General features: G+C 42.9%; 2 protein-coding genes across 5 annotated transcripts in view; one reads left to right on the top strand and one right to left on the bottom strand.

The window, feature by feature from the left end:
• The window catches only part of CCDC85A (coiled-coil domain containing 85A), a 185,526-nt gene that overhangs the window by 154,525 nt on the left and 11,056 nt on the right, over positions 1–19,945 (bottom strand). For 3 of the 4 annotated variants that reach the window (XM_072035093.1, XM_072035092.1, XM_038175790.2), the window contains exons 3-5: positions 17,511–17,553; positions 13,854–14,040; positions 9,361–9,462 (exon numbers count right to left, since the gene is read on the bottom strand). The gene's annotated coding sequence lies outside the window, so the exon portion shown is untranslated. Of the gene's footprint in view, positions 1–9,360; positions 9,463–13,853; positions 14,041–17,510; positions 17,554–19,215; positions 19,346–19,945 lie in introns of those variants that run through there. The other variant, XM_027453256.3, reaches the window with a different exon arrangement.
• The window catches only part of EFEMP1 (EGF containing fibulin extracellular matrix protein 1), a 48,934-nt gene continuing 48,481 nt past the window's right edge, over positions 19,493–19,945 (top strand). Inside the window, exon 1 of the mRNA XM_027453261.3 lies at positions 19,493–19,650. The gene's annotated coding sequence lies outside the window, so the exon portion shown is untranslated. The remainder of the gene's footprint in view (positions 19,651–19,945) is intronic.

Raw genomic sequence — 19,945 nt, 5'->3', positions numbered from 1 at the left:
TTGTGGGTAAATAGGCACAAAGGAGGGAAGGGGGGCAAGCGAGAGACAGAGATCTCTTACAACAGAAGCTGCAAACCTTATTACTACTTTTAGGTTTGGTTTTAATTTACTAGATTTCAAGGTGATTCTGTCCCTTGACAACAGCTGAAGTTCTCTGCAGTCCAGCGCTTTTGGGCCTGTTAGATCTAGTTGCCTGTGCAGTGCAACATGCACTTAATTAAACTATGGGCTCCACAGTACAGGGAGTGGGGCTGGCAGCTCTGGGCCTCTGCTTTGGACCCAATTAACCACCAAGGAATTAGCACAACATTATAGGTATCATCAGATCCTGCTCAGCCTAAATAGAAATGCTGTGAGAGCAAATGGGTGGGAAGACTGAAGGGAGCTGATGTCATTGAGTTCAGTGTAATCTAATTCTAGATTGTTTCAGGCCTCCCATCTCATCCTCTTCTTTTCTTCCTGTTTCTAGGAAAGAAAATAGCCTCCACCCTGCTAATGATCCCTCAGGGGAGGCAGCGTCAAGAGGCAACACTTGTTGCAGCAGAGAAAAGCCACGGCTGCTGCTGTGGCGGCACGCAACATCAGCCTAGGGAGTATCTGCAGCCTACAGACATCAACTCATCTCGGTGGGTGAGGAAAGAAGCCTCCCCCCACGGGAGCTCAGCTGATCCAGGGAGGGAGGGGAGCAGCTTTTCAGTGAAAGCAAACCACTGAACTTCCCAGAACCCCAATAATGTCCATGCATTCTCCAGGGGGGATTTGCAGAAAGACAGGAACAACCCAGATGGAAAGACACAGAGCTGGAAACATCCTTTGAATGTGGCATCTCACAAAGAAAGCACAGGGCAGAGGGTTTAAGAAGCCCTCGTTCAGCTTCCCTACCAGCAGGCAGTGATGGGTTCCTCTCTGCTTTTTCTTTGCCTCCCTGCCGAATGCTTAGGGCCAGCCTCTGAGCTCCCTCACTGAAGCCACCGGGAACAGGTAAGGAGGCAAAAGGGGGACACTTATTCCTATCCCATGATCGGTTTATTCTCCTTTTTCACACTTCTGACGCAGTTCAGCTACTGTGAAATCAGTCTGCAGGGACAGCCCCCAAAAACGGCACTAACTGTGCTCCCATTTCCCTTTTTCCCACTGCCCAGAGCACAGCCAGCCTTGCCCTGGGCAAGCTTTGCCCTCCCGTGGGAAGCAGCACTTCCACTGCTCACACCCGCTCCTCAGCTCAGCCTCTGCAGTGAGCACAGGGTATGCTCCACCGGGTCTGTTACCCACGGAGCACCGCGTCCGTTTGTGACGCAAAATATGGGAGAACAATGACGAGATAAGGTGGAGGAAGTTTTTGATAAGTTATTAATGAAGTACGAACATGCTGAATCTCCCACTCTGCTCTCACTGCTTCTGAGAGGCAATAAAATCCATGATGGTATTTCCAAGGAATCTACACACACAGAAAACTCTTCTGGGCCAGGCCTCCCCTCCAGTATAAATGGCCACAATGGCATCAGACCAAAGATCCATCCAATTCCCATGGCAAAAACTGAAAGAAGGTGCCAGAACAAGGTAAGCACAGGGATATTTTCCCAAAAGCTCTTCCAGTCTCCAACAGTTTGTGGCTCATGAACTCCCTGAAACATATGTTCCTATGCATTTAGCATCCCTAACAAATTTATTTGTCACCAACCCATCCTGCACCCCCTTGAGCTGCAGCATCCATAATAACTGAGGCAAGGAGCTCCAGCTTAACTACGCACCCTCTGAAGAATGATTTCTTTTTGTACCTCCGCTCAGTAGAGCTTCTTCCTTCAAGCTTTCCTTTGTATGAAAAGCTGGCAGCTGAGTATGCATGGAAAACACTGGTTGTTCCAAAAAAAAAAAATTGTTTAAATTGTACTATGCTATTCCACAATTCCTCCTAGAAGTGGGAGAAAGAACAAAGAAGGAAATATATATATATATATATAGGGAAAAAAAACTGAGCAATGAGGAAAGAAAAGAAGGTGAATATCTGTGGTGAAACAGGTCATTGCATCAAAAAGAGAATCTGTAATTCCTGCTTTAAGGACACAAAGAAGTCTTCCAGACAAGTTTAGACATCTTTTGAGTTTCTGCCCAAGTATCTAAGCAAGTAGAGAGATGTTTTAAATGACCGGCCCCCCTCTCTCCTGACTGCATACTTGGAGATGTTTAGATGCCATATTTATTCCATCAGGCTCATGCAATGAGTTACACCCAAGCAACATGCTCCAGAGATGCCCATCTCGGACAGCGGGGTATGACTAACTAGCACGGAGGTCTATGGGCTCCCCAGTTTTGGTCAATCCACCTCCCTCTTGGACCATATCTCAGCACAGACAGGGAAGATGCACAAAGCTGTCCACCCTCCTGGACGACTCCACAGTCCTGATGGCGCAACAGCTCGGGGCACACGCTGCGGTTAGCCACCCACACGCATAGGTTAATGCACTTTTTGATGATTCATAAACCCAGATCCAACAGCAGAATCGAGTCTTTTGTTCATTATTTTGGAATGAAACATCAGCTAACATTTTTTACAGATGACTGTCAAGGCAAAATTCTGGACCGAAGAGTCCTGCTTATCTAAAGTGAATTTCAGCTACACCCTTTAAGGCAAAGCCATGTCTATTAAAAGAAATAAAGAAAATCCCCAAATCATAATCCTGGAACATTCAGCCAGATTCTGTACTTTGCACAGTCCGTTGTCTAGATTTTGCAGGTATCCTCTTTACAGCAAATGCTGTTACTGTGCTACATAATCCCTACTCACTGTGGACTAGTTAAGGATGGATTTGTATAGTCTGAACTGCAAATTCTTTTGCTTTGGGGTGTTCTTGCTGAGCCTTTAATAATACAGCTTTGAAGTTTAATTATTGTCTTAACAGTTACAGCTATTATACTTGAGATATATGTAAGATGAGTAATAAGCTTATACAGGAAGAGTTAAGTTTAATCAAAAAAGGAAAAAAATCAGTAAAGTTTTATTCATCAATAGCTTTGACAAAATTGATTTTAGCGTCATACACATCGAGTCCAATTTTCAAACCACTGCAGATCTGCTCTCTCACTCCTTCCAGCAAACCCTATTCAATCACTAATTATGAAAGAGAGGAAGATTTGCCAATCAAAGCTGGGGAAGCGGGGCGGGGGGGGGGACAAAGATTCACAACTGACAGTTGGCTTTACTACTAATATAATGGGGAAACCACACACAGAGCAGCCACCCAGAAGATGACTGCCCGCAACATTTTGAAGAAGGTATCACATCTGAGGAGAAGATGGCCACAGAAGATTCTGTTGGCACACACCCGAACTAGTCTAATGCACAGAACTAGAATGAGAGATACTACAGACACACAAAAAAACCTGCTCTGACACTACGATACATTAGCATGCTCCCTTATTCACCAAAGAGGAAAGATTAACAACCTATGTTTCAGCTGTGAGAGAACAGAACTTTATGCAGAAGGCATTCCTCTAAGATCAATAATTTTCTTTGACCTCCCCACAATACTGCAACACCCCCACAGCCATGCTGCTCTTACTTGCAAAAAGAACAGCAAGAAGACACTGAAAACGTGGATCCAATGAGCAATCCTCTTTTCTATCTTTACTGCTGTTTGCCTGATGACACAGGCAAAGTTTTAGGTAATAACGTGCATATGATAACGCCTGGATGTGGATGTACATAGCTGCAACAGCCCCTTTGCACGGTTGGCAATGTGAAGCATAAACATATTGTGGCACACACCTTATGTAGTCAACAATAAATACAAAACGATATGTTTAGACTCCAGTTCTGCAGCTGTGTTTTCTCAGGCACCCACCTATATTCAGAAAGCATCATTTGCCCAGTAAGCACATACTATCAAACAGGACTACAGAATTCATTTTCTCTACTACATTTACTAAAATAGAAGAAAGCAATTTTGATAACATAGGGCATTACTTTTTCCTTGGGCACAGCAGGTGCTGCAAGATGGAGAGACACATTTTGTGTTTTAAGTAATAGGAATGTTATTCCAGTGAAAAAAAGTGATGGTTACTGGGTCAAAAGCCTTGGATTCTGGAAGATGTTTTTCAGATATAAATAATATCCCATTTTGAAAAACTTTTCATACTCCTTCAATAATCTTCTCTTTTTTTCCCAGCCCATTCTGACAGCCATATAATTTCTATATATAATATTTTCTACTGGTTCATATCAATTTATGCTACTTATGAACACCTATGTTTATCACTATATAAATAAAAAACAATGTTGAAAGAATTTTTAAGTTGTGAAGTCCAGCCTCCAAACATCACGAAGGTGCAGGATTCAACTTGCACATTATTACACAATTTACAGGAAAAAAAAGAAAAAAAAAAAAAAGTTGTTTCTACCTCTTCATGGTTTCCACAGAATATGAAGGGAAAAGATGTCAAGAATATACGTGATCCCTTGATCCAAACAGTCACTGTAATACAATGCATGCTGGTCATAAGAAAAAACTGGAATATTTTTACTTCTTTTGCTAGATGTTCTTCAATTGTCAGATATAATAAATTTAGAGTGTTATTTCTTTCTAAATGCAGTACTAAAACCTGTAGGGAACTTTCAGTTTTGTGAAACAAAACACTAGTGTTAGACTGTAAAAAAAAAAAAAAAATCACTGCAAAATTCAGTTTTTGCCCAATTTTTGCCTAATTTTCTAAATCTAAACATCCCCCTCCTTACCATCTGAATACAGCTTGTCTGGTCTTGCACCAAAGGAAAACTTTCTGACAAAAGGTAGAAACCTCTTCTCAGCTAAAACTTCCCATAGAAGGGCCAAAGAATTTGTATTCTCATTCAGTGAAAACTGGCCTTTCCTAATCCCAATCTTCCTTCAAATCAAGACATAGAGAGGTTTCCAAACTTGCCAGCTGAGAGGCAGAATATGTTATCTCCATAAATCACTAATTTTAGGCTCCATACAAAGTACAAGGTTGTTTAACAATGTGACTGATTATACCCATCCCTGAATTTTGAGGGCCATGAGAGTAGTATCTTCTCTGCTAAACCAACTGGAGGACAGCCTCAGAAACGTTCTGCCCAGAGACCACTAGGTTTAGAAGCTTTGCTGCGAAACCAGCAGCTCTGCAACTTCTCCAAGTCCCGTGGATGCACTGTGCTGGCTGAAACTGCTACCACCAAGAACTCCAGCTTTTTGTTGCCAAAGTCTTTTACGTAGATGCACAATTGCAACTTGTGAACTACGTGTAGAAACAGCTAAGGATCACGAAACACAAAAACATTTCTAGCTTGACCACTGTGGCCAGCAGGGTTGTAATTTCTTTGAATCCAGTATCTAGGGTTCTTGGAATTTACCAGCTCTGCTGGCAAAGCAGTCACATCTTGTAACTGCTATGTGGACAGGAGTAAGTTTCAAGGAACTTACAAGCTCCCCAGGGCAGCTGGCGGAACTTGCAAATTTAGTTAGACAGATACCTAGTGTTCATGGAAATTTGCCAAGCCTTTTCAGAAAACAAATTGCAGTTCACGATGGTTACAGTTTTTTCACTGTTGGAACTACAGGGAGGACCACTGCGGAGGTTATACTCCCTGCTGAATGCCGGAACAAGAATGTGTCTTTGCTGGGAATCTAAGTTATATTCTTGGCCGTGTACCTACAGAAGAATATAAACTTCCCTAGAGAACTCAATGGCTGCAGCTTCTACCATATACCTGAAGGATATTGTAAATGTTCTCATGCAAACTGACCTCCACAGGTAGTCTGATGAAAATATCATCTGTATCAAGTATTTCACACAAAAGAAAACAGGCACCAGAGGAGCAAGGAAGCACTTTGGGGTCCACCCTCAGCATAGTGCTGGAAGGCCTGATGAAAGGTGAGGATGTTCCCGAGCACAAAGCAGTTGTTTGCTCCTCTGGCACCTGTTTTCTTTTGTTTGAGATACCGCAAATTAAATCCTTACCTATCATCAATGAGGAGCGCTGAACCATGGTAGCAGGGGGGAACACTGATCCCTGGGGAGAGAAGTGGCCATGAGCGATGGGACAGATGGGAAAAGCAAGGAAATCTGGACCTACCTCTGGATATGTTGCACTGCAAATGGGAAACAAAATATCCCACACAAAGGGCCAGAGGTAACAGAACACCATCAAATTATCATTGCACTGTTTACACTGGTGTTGTTTCTAAGGAAGCATACATACTAGCATCAGCTGTCAGGTGGTTGGGCCTATCTCCTAGGCACTGGGGTCTGATAAATTTTGAAGACTCATGATGTTATTTTAAGAATATGACATGTATATGAATATTACTGCCAATGAATTAACAGATATTCTACTCTCTGACCACACCACAGAGTCTAACTGGACTTAGTTATCCCTTGGAGTTTCTATCCCATGCCTACCTTAAAGTCTCTATGAAATCACTAAGCCACTTCAGTGGAGCATCTGCATGTCTCCACATCAAAAATCAGCGTTAGATACAGCCAGCCTCTTCGTTCAGATTCAGGACAGATCAAAGAACTCTCTGACCTCTGGAGCTGACTAATTCTGAGCCAAGATGTCCACTCTTACATTAAAAACAAGAGAACATTCTTCTGGAAGGTCGCAGAGAGTTGCCCACATCAGTCCCCCCAGGAAGAGAAGACTTTGCCTCATATACAGCAATTTAGACAAGACCAGGATTGTCTGGAGAGAGATCTTTATGGCCCTCCAGCACCAAATGCTGACTCCCCAGTTATGCAGGTACACCACGATCAGGTTACAAGGGACTCCCTCTAGCTGCTAATCCCACAGACAACCTGAAGCACCATCACCTTTACTAATTCTGGTTCACATCATGTCAGAAGGAGTGGCCCTACTGAGCTACCTGTTCCTTCAGCTTTCTCCAAACCTGTTTTACATAGTGTGGCGCAGAGAAGCCTCTACAGAACCCATGCAGAGAAATACAGCAGATGCTGCCAGAAAGTCCCTAACCAGCAGCATGTGTTCTATGTGTATATGCGTGTGTGCACGTTTTTCAGCATGTACGTGTGTGTTCAGAGGTCTGTCCATAATTCCAGGACTTCTGCACCCAGAGAAATTGATTTTTGCCTTCTAAGAAGCATTGGATTCATTAAGAGGAAAACAAAAGAGGTTGTAAGAAACATGAATAGGAGGGAGATGTACCCGATAAGCGTGGATAAAGGAAAACCTGATTCATCAACACTCTTTAGACTCTGCTTATTACATTGACTTCCCTGGGCAGAAGTCTCCCCTCTCATTTTAATCTTTAGAAGACTCTGCACAGGCAGTAAACATTGATTGAAACTGTTTGCAATCAATATTCTCTTTACTTTTTCTTTTATCCGCACTGATATTAATATATACAAAGAAACTTCTGCACAAGAGCCTTTCCTGATCTTCTCTCTGTGTCTCACTCTTACACATACACACACACAGTCATCTCAGAAAATACACTGGCACAATGGAGCCACTGCCAAATTCTCTTGCGCTGTATTCTCTGTGAACCTGAAACAGTCTGCTATTCAGGACCTGAACCTTAACACAAATAATTGGATTTAGGATTCCTGATCTTGACAGGTTGAGATGTTTTTCCTGAATTCACCTTGCTCAACTTTCTGTTTAACCGAATTGCAACAGAAATCACATTTAGCAAAGATGATCACACAGCAACAGCTTCAGAAAATACAACACCAGGACAGAAAAGTTTAATCTTTTCTAACCGGTCTAGTTGTTTCATGGAAAGCTACCTTTGCAGTGATTACAGAAATTCAAACACTTTCCCAAATAACTGTATCCAGACAGGGCAAGTTAATTTCTTTGACAAAGCACCAAATGAAGCCTCACAAAGGACATAACATTTGTACATAACAGCTTGCTACAACACTTACATAACTTTCTCTGATTCTTTTCTCTTTCATGTAATTTTAAATAAGTAAATTGACTTAAATGGGGGAGTGTTAGTTATTAGCCCATTTTAAACAAGATGAAAATGAGTTTAATTGCATATATTATGTTAGAATAAGCTGGCACTCCCCAAAAAAGCATTGCCTTTGTTTGTAAGGTAAGTCTGTTCAGAGGATTCACAGTTTTGGCTCAATTTTCTTCACTTCATGAACCAGAGCAGAATTCTGTGCAAACTAGAGGTGAAGAGGATCAATGCAGCATTCAGGAAAGAGTTGTTTCATCTAGTAGAGAATAGCTAGGACAAAGCCATCAATTTCAACAATTCCAAACAAGGGAAAGTTCAAGTATGAAGCTATATCCCAGTTTCAGAGAATATCTCTCTTCCTAAAATGAGCTGAAGCAAATATCCAAATCCAAACTTCTTTAACACATTGGGAATTTTTGGAACAAGCTCTGGATATAAAGTTTGTGGAGCTCTTCTTTCATCCTATAGCATGAGAATTGTGAAAGACCTCCTCCCCAGAGAACACAATGCCTCTGCTCTACTGTCTAATGTTCCATCTTCTCCACTGTTGGTCTGACATTTGAACTGTGACTACAGAATTCCTTTAAAAATATTTGCACATTTTTGTTCACCTTCCAGTAAACACTCGGCTTCTCCACCACTGTGAACAAACACACCTCATGCTGCTATTTTACCACTAGAGGGCAGCTGTACATTTCTTGATCTTTTTCATTAGCTCAAATTAATTTTGTTGCATTCCTAAGCAATGGATGCACAACATATAACTTTGGCTCAAGAATCTTCCAAAAATCTTCCTTGTTTTAGAGCAAAACATAGTGCTTGTCATTTGAATCGCCAGTTTATCGCGCAGTGCGATTTAGGAAGTATGTAGTACCCTTATACACAGATTTCTGAAGGAACTATGCTGAGTTGACTTTTTAATGGAGAGCACCATTCAGGAAACATCTCTTTATTTTGCCAGGGTTCAGTTTGTTTCCATGGTGCATTTCCTATCTCATAGGCTTATGGTATTTTTCTGCTGCTTGTAAGTCCATATGCTTTAAAAGCAACAATAACAATTTATTGAAAACCATGTTTTTAAAGGTCAGCATTCTTTTAATGTGCACGTTTACTTAAAACCACAAATCTATGTTAAGCAATTTTCACCAGCAAAGAACTGGCTGGTTCAAGTTTCCTCTTTTTTTTTTTTTTTTTTTCATTTTCTTTTTTCTGCTATCAAGTCCCCTGTCATCTGTATAAATCTCCACCAGTGTCAGACCATGCCCTCAAACCAACATTTAGGACATTTAAGATTTGCCTGTATATTTGCCTGCTTGTATGTTCTCCTCTTTAAGGCTCATCTAGCCTGAGCCAACAAGTGACTGCTGTCAGTCAGACCACAGGAGCTCTCCCACAAGAGGAGCGCAGTCCCACTTACCTCATCCTCAGCTGCATTCCTTATACAGGCTTCAGGGGACGGCAGCAGCTCCACACACAGCTTGAGGTGACGTCTGATTTCCACGGGGCTCTAACCACAGATCTGCATGGAAATAAACCAAAAGCGTCCTTTCAATAAGCCCCACAGAGGTTTTGCCATCCCATCCTTTTCAAGTGACTCAACAAACAACATATCATGTTACTGCATCTCTTGTTCCTGTTAACTGAGAAGTTCCCCTAATTTTGGTCCTTTATTCCTCAGAAAACTCAGCCATGAGCTGCGAGGATTATTGGGGCTTCAAAGCCAGCTGTTAAGAGTTATGCCACCACACTCAAGAGAAGCATGGATTGAATTTCCAGCCTCATTCAGGGACCGAATCCCTCCTCTGATCCCTTCCACAACACACCTCACACTGCTGCGCAGCACTTGGTGCGACAGAAAAGGGGAATTTTTCTGGAAGTACCATATTAAAATGTGATGAAAACACCCTGCTAACAATAATACGTTGTACAAGTTCCTTTTCCTATTACAAGCCCTACAAGTCAAGCCCTACAACTGAGTACTTGAACTGGCTGTCTTCCAACCATGAATGGAAAAACACACTGACATGAAAGTTCATTTTAAAAGACACCAGAAGGGTCACTTGCAGATTAGGCCATATTGAATTTTCCTCACTTTTTGTGAAACTCTTCAGGAGATTTGTTGTGGCATTCCACAGCTCTCCAGGCAAAAAGCAAAACATACTGTATAGAGCTTGCAGATGCAAGAGTTGAACACTTCTTTTAGAAAATACCAACCTACAATAACAAATCTTTTTGCTATTCACAAGAGAATCATTGAGTATTGCAAAACTTGATAATTACTGATTCATGACAGATTTAGGAAAAACATCAGCTTAAGTAATCAGGTCAGGGCACTGCTGTTGACCACAGTGTTGGCAAAAGAAACAGTTTCTTTCCTCATATCTTTCATCAAAGTTTAACATTTCACAGTATTTAGCTTTTAGCACTTCATTGGTCCAAACCAGTAAACAACTGATAGCTTAAGAGCTACAAGTTAACTTGTGAGCAAATATCTCTATTTAGTATTGTCTTATAATTCATTTACACTGTTCAGTTACTTCTAAATTCAAGTTAGTGAAATTGCTGAGAATCTCTAAGAGTTGTAAAATAATTTATTACTGCTGTTAATAAACTCACATTATTAACCCTTGCACATTCCATTACAAAAGGTATGCTGTGCAACATATTGCCAACTGGAAATAAAGATTTCATTCAGGTCCCAAGATGGCAAAAATCAACCAACCAACCAAACAACAGCAAGCAAGCAAACAAACAAACAACTTCTTTTTTTTTTTTAATGAAGGAAGTGTGTGTTTGATTTTCTTTTCCTCCTGGAAAATGAAGGAGCTTTTCCCTAATAGCCGTTACTGCAAATAAATCTATCCTACTTTCTTTCACATCTGCATGATATTCCTTGCCTGACACTAGGGAATCAGTCTGAAAAGGCAGCAGTGCAGTGAAGGAAGGTCTTCTGACTCCAAAGAACTATTTTAATAGCTCCTTCATAAAATGCACACTACAAAGTATCTCCTAAAAACGAGAAACTGTCAATCTGCCCCAAGTAATTATTTGTTCTGGTTCTAGAAATAAAAAATTATCCTTACCACTTTGCCTACCTATGCTCAGTGTGCCTGACACAACAAATGAAGTGTGTTTTAGCAATTAAAACCCTTCTCACAGGGGTCAACTTTTAAACATCAGAAGCCAGCTGGACTTCAGGCCTACATCACAGCTACATTTCCTGCATAATAGAAGGCTTTTAAAAATAATAACAGCCGTGTTGGAGATGCAAACTGAAGTTAATTGGATGAAGCTTGTCAAGAATCTGGAGTAATCCCACCCAAAGTAATACACATTTTTTATACACACTTGTTCTAAAATGAATGTTATGTCACTGTTAACTTTTAAACATTACTAGCTCTAAGGGAATGTTGCAAAACCTCTTGGCCATCTACCTTCAGAGAAATACACACACACACACACACACACACATATATATCCTCTTTTAAATTTTCCTGCTAATTAAAGCAGAAAAAAGAAAAATCTTTGGTGGAAGGCAAGAAAGAAAGGACAAACCGCAGTTATAGGAAGAAGAGCTGTTAAGTAACAGCTATATTCAACTTCAGAGTTACATGACCTGTACATACACGTTCCATTTTTTACAGTCTTCTCCTTACAGGTACCATTAGAAAGTTTTCCCTCATAGGATTTTTTTCTTGTTGTTACACAATTTTTCAGTTTCATATAGTTCGACTCATGAAATTTAGCTGTCTTCACAAAGCCACTATTGAAAAAGGCAGAACTGTTATCTCTGCAGACCTTCCAAATGAGCAGATGATATGAAACACAAAGAACTGCCTTCTTTATAATAAGATATGTCCCTGTAGAAGAGCTTAGGACACAGCAGCAGAGTAGTCTCAAGTACTTGGACATTGACTGTTGGTACATCGCCTGTTACTCTGAAACCCCTCAGTTTTCACTGATTTTGTGCTATAAATGCACACGCACCAGTTACATCCTAATGCCACAGAGGGTGAGATCTGATTCTGAATTAGTGCTAAGTTCAATAACTACCACAGTTTCCTGGAAACAGACTTAAGTTTTAGTGAGGAAGAGGCAGATGTCCTCCTTAATAAACTGCAGTGCCACAATCTGAAGGCTAAAGTCCCCTCCACTGGTTTTGCACCCTCCCCTTTAAAGCAGCAAGGAATTTACCAGGTAGCAGCAACTATTCAATCTGTCCCCCAAAGCCATTCTGCACAGTTACTGACAGAACGGTAACAGGCTCCATAAACCCACAGCAGTCAGACCACACGAGTTTTGATGAGTCTCAAGCACAAGGAAAGAATCTGACCCTTGTTCCTCAACTAAGAAGTGCCAAAGAAGCTATTTTACAATCAAGCAATCTACTCTAACAGGCTTAATTCCCTCATCATTAGGATGACAAGTTTCTTAGCATCCACAGCTTACGTAAAGACACCAGTGTGGAGATCCAGCAACATTCATAGACTTGTATATTAAATGCCTTCCTGAAAGATTTATAAAGTCCAGGTACTTAATAACTGAGACAGATAATTAATAACTCAGCCACAATTTGCTGACAAAATGATGAACCAAAAGCTCTCCTTAGATTTGAGAAAAGCGCAGGCAGGCTCAATCAATTATGCTTTTCTTGCTCCAGTGTTTTGTTTGTTGTGTTTTTTGTTTTTCCTTTTGCAGGGGATGAATTTACATGATAAAAGCCTGTTCTCGCTTAAAGATACACATTTGAAAAATGATGGATGAACATGAGCATAAAGGACCAAGGCCTAGAATTCTGACACATTCTAATCATTGCTTCTAGAAGTGAAAATTTCTGCAACCACAGTTCACTGTTTCAAGTGCTGTCAAACATTACAGTGAGAGGCACATTTTTTTCCAAGTGTAAGGGAGCTGGAAAGCAAACCTCCTCTACGTAAAATGGGACAAAAGGTAATAAATAAGGAGTCTGGAAGTACTAGCAATGCATTGAGTAGGACCCACGTAAGTATATTCCTTCCCCCTCTCCTTTCCAATGATGCAAGTAATTTTTTCCAAATGCCCCTTTTTCTTTGTTACTATTTTACAAACACAGGGAAAGACCAGAGGACAGGTTGGGGCTCCAGCTGTAACGTTCCGCACAGAGTAACCAGTGCTTCCCTTAAAGCATGTACCTATACTTCATCTTAGGCATGCCGATTTCACGTTCAGCGAACCACTTTAACCACCTTTAAGGAGCCTTCTGCAGGAAATGGAACTTGGGCGTACAAAACACTCGCTGGCTAACACAGGAAATGGCAGGAATGTCATTTCTGAGAAGAGCTAATCCACATGTGGGAACCTCTTTGAGTGTGCTCCATGCGGTCACCTGACAGCCCTGCAGCGGCCGGGCTGCCTCGGAGGCAGGGGGCAATACCCCAGGCGTTGTTCTGCAGCCTCCAAAGAGGGGCACTTTAATATTTTAATCTGCAGAACTGTATTTATGACCTGCAGCTGTGGTGCCAAAGAGGCCCACAGCCCCGTACACACTGAGCCTATTGTTGGCAAAACAGAGTGCTGAGGTTTCTTGAGTGACATAAGCACGTTAACTGAACAACCCTAGGCTGCTCTGGACAGGGGCAGAGAAGGGTATTTGTTTTTCTTTGTATCGATCAGTTTATTTGGGGCCTTTATCACTTTTGGTGTTAGCAGTCTTCCAAATTTTAATAGCCCCTAAAGCACAGTAAATCATGAATGAGCAGGAACTAATTTCTCAGGGCTTTGGGCTTCCAGGGAAAGGGAACTTGAACCGATTAATAAAAAGAATCCCCAAGTTACATATAATTTAAAATGAGTATATATTGCAAGTTATGTGTTGGTTTATTACCCAGAGGAAATGCTCGGTATTGTTCTGCAGCCACTTAAAAGGGATACCTCAAGGACTCAGAGCAGCAGTGCTCCCTCCGTCTCCCTCCCAGAGCTGAGCTCTTCCCTGATGTGGTGAAACTCTCATTGAGAACAGTTTGGGAGCATGCAAGGATATCGACTCTTCTGTGTCAGCTTTCGGTTGTATCATCTTCCAGCCTCTTCCAGAATTTTGATGCCTTCCAACCGCACGTATCTGCAAAAAGGGGTGAGAGGATAACCCTTTATAATCTCACGGAAAGGAAAATCCCTACTGTTATTTTTCTTCTGCTTTCCATGTGGCAGCACACAGACTAGCACTAAGTAAATTTAACATTCAAAGGAAATAAAATGCTCTGACATATATTCCTTAGCATTGTTGTGCAGATATTCACCAGAAAAGCTGAGTCTCTGCAGAATGATTAACAGGTCAACTGGGCGGGTTGCCTGCCAAGTTCACCCCCCACAGAATTAATAAGAAATGTTGCTCCTGTTCTAGTATTAATAACTTTTTCTGAAAAGAGAAAAAGAAAGAAAAGCAAACTCGGAGTTCAGAAGATACTTGTGAAACCAAATTTCTTTTTTAAATGTCTGCTGATCCTGATGCTTATGGGTTCTAAAAAGCAGAACAGTCACTAGCCAGAGCTCTGCCCACAAATCTGTTCCTCTGAGGTCCCCCTCCACTGCAGCATTTCTGAGATGCCTCATTTTTGTTGGGCTGAAAACCCAGGACACTGTCACACTCCATTCTTGGCCCAGGAGGTTTTGCAGGAAGCACTAGGTTAAGGTTTTCAAAAAGGGCTCCCTTTACGCATATCCGCCTTGAAGGTGTAAGCACATTCTGAAATCAGGAGCACTCTCTGTCCTCTTAACTGAAGGCATAAACCTCAGAAGCACTCAAAATACCTTCTGAAAATCTGCTGCTAAATGCTATAAAGAAATACTGACTGCAAAATTAAAACTAGGGCATCCTAAGAGCTTACACATCCCATCTGCTGAAGCTGACCTGCCTGTTAGAAAGCTGTGCTAGTCACACAGGTATATTTGATTCCAGGCAATTCACACTTACCTTTCACAAACGTGGACAAGAGCACAGGACAAAAAGAGCCACCTACCCTCAGGGGAAGGCAAACTGCACTTCCTACACAGAGGGAACTGAGGTGCTGAAGAGTTTTTACTCATCCACACTCATCCTTCTCTCTGAAATGTGCACGTTTTGAGGCAGTGGCAAGGTGCCACAGCAGGCCTGAGATCAGCCTCACAGACAAGCATCCAGATTTCACTGACTTTGAAAGGGATCTGGGTATCTAAATTGGTTAAATGTCTTTGGAAATCCTCGATACATAAGTGAATGTATTCCCCCCATTTCCCTGCACAAGCATCACATATTTTCTCCATTTTACAGACCAAGAGTATACCAAGAAATAGATTAAATGACTTGCACAAAGCTTCACGAGAAGCCAAAGCTAGATATGAAACTGACTCCAAGATATTCTGGGTAACACTGGATCTGAATTCTGGCATTTCTGTTTTGCCTCTTAGCCAGAGCAAGGAACTGCACTGACATAGTTTAATCAGAAGAATACTATATATTCCAGCTAATATTTTGAATATCAAGAAGGCTGTTTGTTCCTCAGATGGATTATAGTTCTGTGAAAAGCTTCTAGGCAGCCCTCACTTTATCCAAACTGGTTGAAACCTAGTCCAGTGTCAGACTTGAACTCCTGTATGCAGCAAAGCTGGTTTTCCAGAAAAAGGAAAGGAGTGATGGCTCCAGTGTTACAAAGGCCACATACCTACATCAATACATGCTTCCCAGCGCTGCTGCTCTTATCTGATATGAAGAAAAGTAGAGAAGAACAAGAGAAGAGAAATCCCTGTTAGGTAGAGCAATGGAAAAGAGTTGCTACACAGAGGAATGCGACTGAATAAATTAGAAGTACCCATACATGCAAAAGGTGGGAAGACTGTTCAATTCCAGATAAAATTGCTTAGCAAAATAAAATCTTCTCAGCATTAGCGGTGCAATTTAAGGCCTGGATTTGTGACACCTGAAATTCTTACCACATTAAGTAAACCTGTCCGCACAAATAGGCATTGTACAATTCCGAGTTAATTTTGTTAAGGTGCGCTGCAAAGTTGTGCCCTGACAATGCTGAGAAAGCACCTGTAAGCCACAGTACCTCGGTTTGCAAAGAGAAGCCTGAAATTAGCTCCACACCTAAGAAGCAACAGGACTGATTGACAGGCATGAAAAACACTAATTTTGTAAGACACAAGAGGTGGTGAACCAGACGCAGAAAGTAAAATGCACTCGTCCTTCTTCCACACTATCACACCTCATTTCATGTGTTACTTTCAGCTGTATCACACTTCTCAAGCCCTTAATTTTCTAGTTTGGTGTGGCTGCACAGCTGGACCAATGAAAAAGATGAACAGCTTCCTGCAGGGGCTCCATTCTCAGTCACCCGCCCTCCCACACTCACATTTTCTTTTACTATCAAAGGACTTTGATGAGAACACAACATCACCCTCTCCCAGCATTCACACTTCTGCTGGAGTTTGCAGAAGCAGAAATATACGATCACATCTCTGTAAAGTGCAGAAGAAAAGCAAATTGCATGCCTGATAAACTGCATACAAACTGCATACTTGACTTTCAGTAAAAGTTAAAAAAAATATATAGCAACAATATTACATTTTAATATCCTCAGAGAATTTGTAGACATCTATAAATGAAATCACACATTAGTCTAAATTAGCCAAAGGCCTTGACACAACAAAGACCATGCAACATCTCCCACAGATGAGATAACCTCAGCAAAATAAAGGCCTAAATTGGAGGCTACTAGATTTTCTAATCCAGCTCCAGTGGTTTTCTCCTCTCCAAACTGTAAGATTTACAGGGAAGGAATTTTCTCTAATATGAGAAATGTTCTTCTGTTAGAGAAAGGTTCTTACTGTTAGCTTTCTTTTAAAAAGTGAGTAATTTGCTAACACGGTTCTTCTTCCAAATTAAGTTTATGTTAAAGTAACACCTTATGCCATACGCAATGTGTTCACAATAGTTCCCTTGAAGATAAATCAGTTCATAAAATCTTACCTCAAATAAAAGTTCAACATTTGTCATATTTAATCAGCAATGAAGTCAGACATGTAATTCTTCACAATTTATCCTTCACCAACACTATGTCATTTCCAAGTCGAAACGTGGAAAAAATTCTGACATTTGCAGGAAGTGTGGCAGAAAGGCAGCCTGCCATGTTATCAAAATAATTTATGTTCTAAAATTCCTATGAGTCCGACATGAAAATAACATCTCCGCCATTCCAGCTCTTAGTTTAGACAACTCCAGTGTTACTTGATATGACATTCTCAGGAAAAGAAATCATCTTAAATTGACACTGATAGTCTCCTGAGTTGACAAATACAAGTTGCTTAAATTCACTGTGCTTGATTTTCTTTCTAGTGAGCTATGCTTGAAACAGGAAAAGGAGGTCAGATCTGGGAGTAGAAGAGATTAAACTGCAATTTTGTTTTCTTTATTTTCAGGCTAGCCTCTAGTATCAATCTAAGCCTGCTCTAAATTATGTGCAGCTGTCTATTGCCCCCAGGGACAGTTCCAGCAGCCAGAATTAGCTGGACTGCAGTGACATTTTGACCACACACAGTCTTCCTTCAGCCTACCTGTCTTTAGGTTTCTCAGGACAAAAGGGGGTGGCAACATGTCCTGCCAGGAAGAAAAAAAAAATGTGAACATTTAGTCATAAACACAACAAGAATGTATGAAAAGTGCAGTTTTTAAAGGAAGCAAAAACTGAGATGCGACAAAGTTCGCTAAAGCCATAGGGAATAGAGTGCACCATTTACAGAAGGAGCCAAGAGGCAGCAATTAGGGGCCAGCCTCACAGGGCTGCTTCGATCAGAAGCACCACCAGCAACTGCTGCAAGGGGCTGGCCTCAGCAATGCCATGCTACATGGTCTGCAAGACACAACGGGTGGGTTGACCACTTCATAAAAGACATCTTCGGACGTGTAGATACGTAAGGAAGCTATTCTCACTCAGATACCTCACACATTCCTCAACATTTCCAAGGGTCTAACTCATGTTATCCTTCATGAGGCAAATTTCCACTTGCCTCAGTAGGAAATATCTGAACTACAAAATCACAAGCTGAGTCTACCACCTCCATTTAAAGGACCATGAACTATCCTTGGCAGAGTATGGTATTTCAGCAAATGTGTAACACCGTCTGAAGCCAAGTGCAGGATGTATGCTCAGCCAGTGCTCATACATGCTTCTGTTGTTCTCTGATTCAGTTTTCCTAGAGTGCAACACAGGCAATGTCTCCCTAGGTAGTAGATTAAGACCAAACATTTTTAAAGGTTGACTTAATCCAGAAGCCAACAAGTTAAATTCAGGTCTCTCGGCATGGCAGGTATTTTGACAGTACATCCAAAAGTAACCATTGTTGCCAGCAGAGACAAGCAATTGATATTACTATTTTGAGCACTAGGAATATCTGTACTGCTTTCTATTAGCATGAAACAGCAAATTTTCACCACATAATTGGAGGCGTGTCATAAATATGAGTGTAGTTTACACTAATAAGAGTCATTTTATTTGGAGCCAATCTAACACTTTGAGCCTGTATTGCTAAAAAATGATACACGGGCTAAGGGCGGATTAAAGGGAGCATTTCTTTGAGCAGGAGAGTAGGTGTCAAAAGATAGCTAGTTAAAAACATCAGCATACAAAAGCACATCAAAATGTCCTAAAAATGTAGTCAACCTAAAGCCAACCAATGTCATTAATGTTTGAGGGTTATTCAGCTGCACAACATGACTCTGGTCAGCCCCATGGGTGTTAGCTCATCCTCTCCCTGCACCAGAAGATTCATGGAAACATTTTGATTTTATACGCAGTTGTAACAATACATATGTATTCTCCACATACAAGTGACCATGCCCAGAAATAACTGAAGAACCAGTTTGCTCTTAGGCAGAACCCCTCAGGCTTTGACAGATTTTTGCATTTACCTTCTGCCCTCTGACTCCTTTGGGTTACGAGCCCACACTGAAAACTCTTCCAAAGCTTCCTCTGTGGAAACTGGTTTCCAGAGGAACCTTCCCACCTCCAGTAAAATCTCTACCTGCTCTCACTGGAGCAGTCCTTCAGCAAGGGGGCTCCTCGTGTATTTTATTTACCAAATTCAGGGCGAGCGTTGGTGGCTTCTGTTGCTGGAGCGGCTCTTATCAGCACCCAGCGCGGCCCGCTCGAGCCTGAGCTCCTCACAACCACCCAGGAAAGCTCCCTCTGTGCGCGGCCTCCGCTCCACGCTGGGCTTAACTCTAAGAACACGCAGATGGCGAGGCGCCTCCTGCACCCACCCTGCTTCTCCTCAGCGTGCCCTCAGCACTCCCCAGGCGTCGAAGCCCTCAGCCCGCACATGGCAGCCACCTCCCGCACGAGGCGTTGTGGAAAGCCGGCGGCCGGGCTGCTTGAGGGCACGGGCCGGGGCTGGGACCGGGACCGGGACCGGGACCGTGCCCGGCGTGAGGGGCCTCCTGCCCCGCCTCGCCTCAGGAGCGGCGGGGAGCGGCGGAGGGGCCGTGCGCCCGGGCCGCCCCGCCCCGCAGCAGGGCTCCGGACACCGCGGGGCCGGTAGGGGGCGCCCGGGGCTCCGGCAGGAGCCGGGCCCGTTTCTATTTAGCCCAAGGCCCGGGGGGGGGAGCGGGCGCCGGCAGCGCAGCGGAGCCAGCGGACGGACGGGGCCGGAGCCGCCGCGGGAACGCCGCCGGGAGCAGCCGCCGGCCCCGCCGCAGGTAGGAGCGGGCTCGAGGGCTGCAAGCGAAGCGCTGCCCCTGCTCCTGCCCCTGTCCCGCGGCTCGGCTCGGCGGGGCAGGGCGGCCCCGAGCCCGGCAGGTGCCCGGTGCCGCCGCTGCCTGCTCGGGGCCCCGCGGGCGGTCTCCCGGAGCCTCGGCGCGGGGTTTCGAGCCGGCTGCTCCGCCGTGCCCGGCTCCTTCTCGGGCTGCCCGCGCTGCCGAGCCGCCCCCTGGCACCACCGGGCTGCGGCGGCGCCAGGTAGCGAGGGACCTGTCCCGGCTCCGCTGGCACAGC

Source organism: Anas platyrhynchos, chromosome 3 (assembly GCF_047663525.1).
Source record: "Anas platyrhynchos isolate ZD024472 breed Pekin duck chromosome 3, IASCAAS_PekinDuck_T2T, whole genome shotgun sequence".
Classification (NCBI taxonomy): domain Eukaryota; kingdom Metazoa; phylum Chordata; class Aves; order Anseriformes; family Anatidae; genus Anas; species Anas platyrhynchos.
This window is presented reverse-complemented; position numbering and strand designations above follow the sequence as displayed.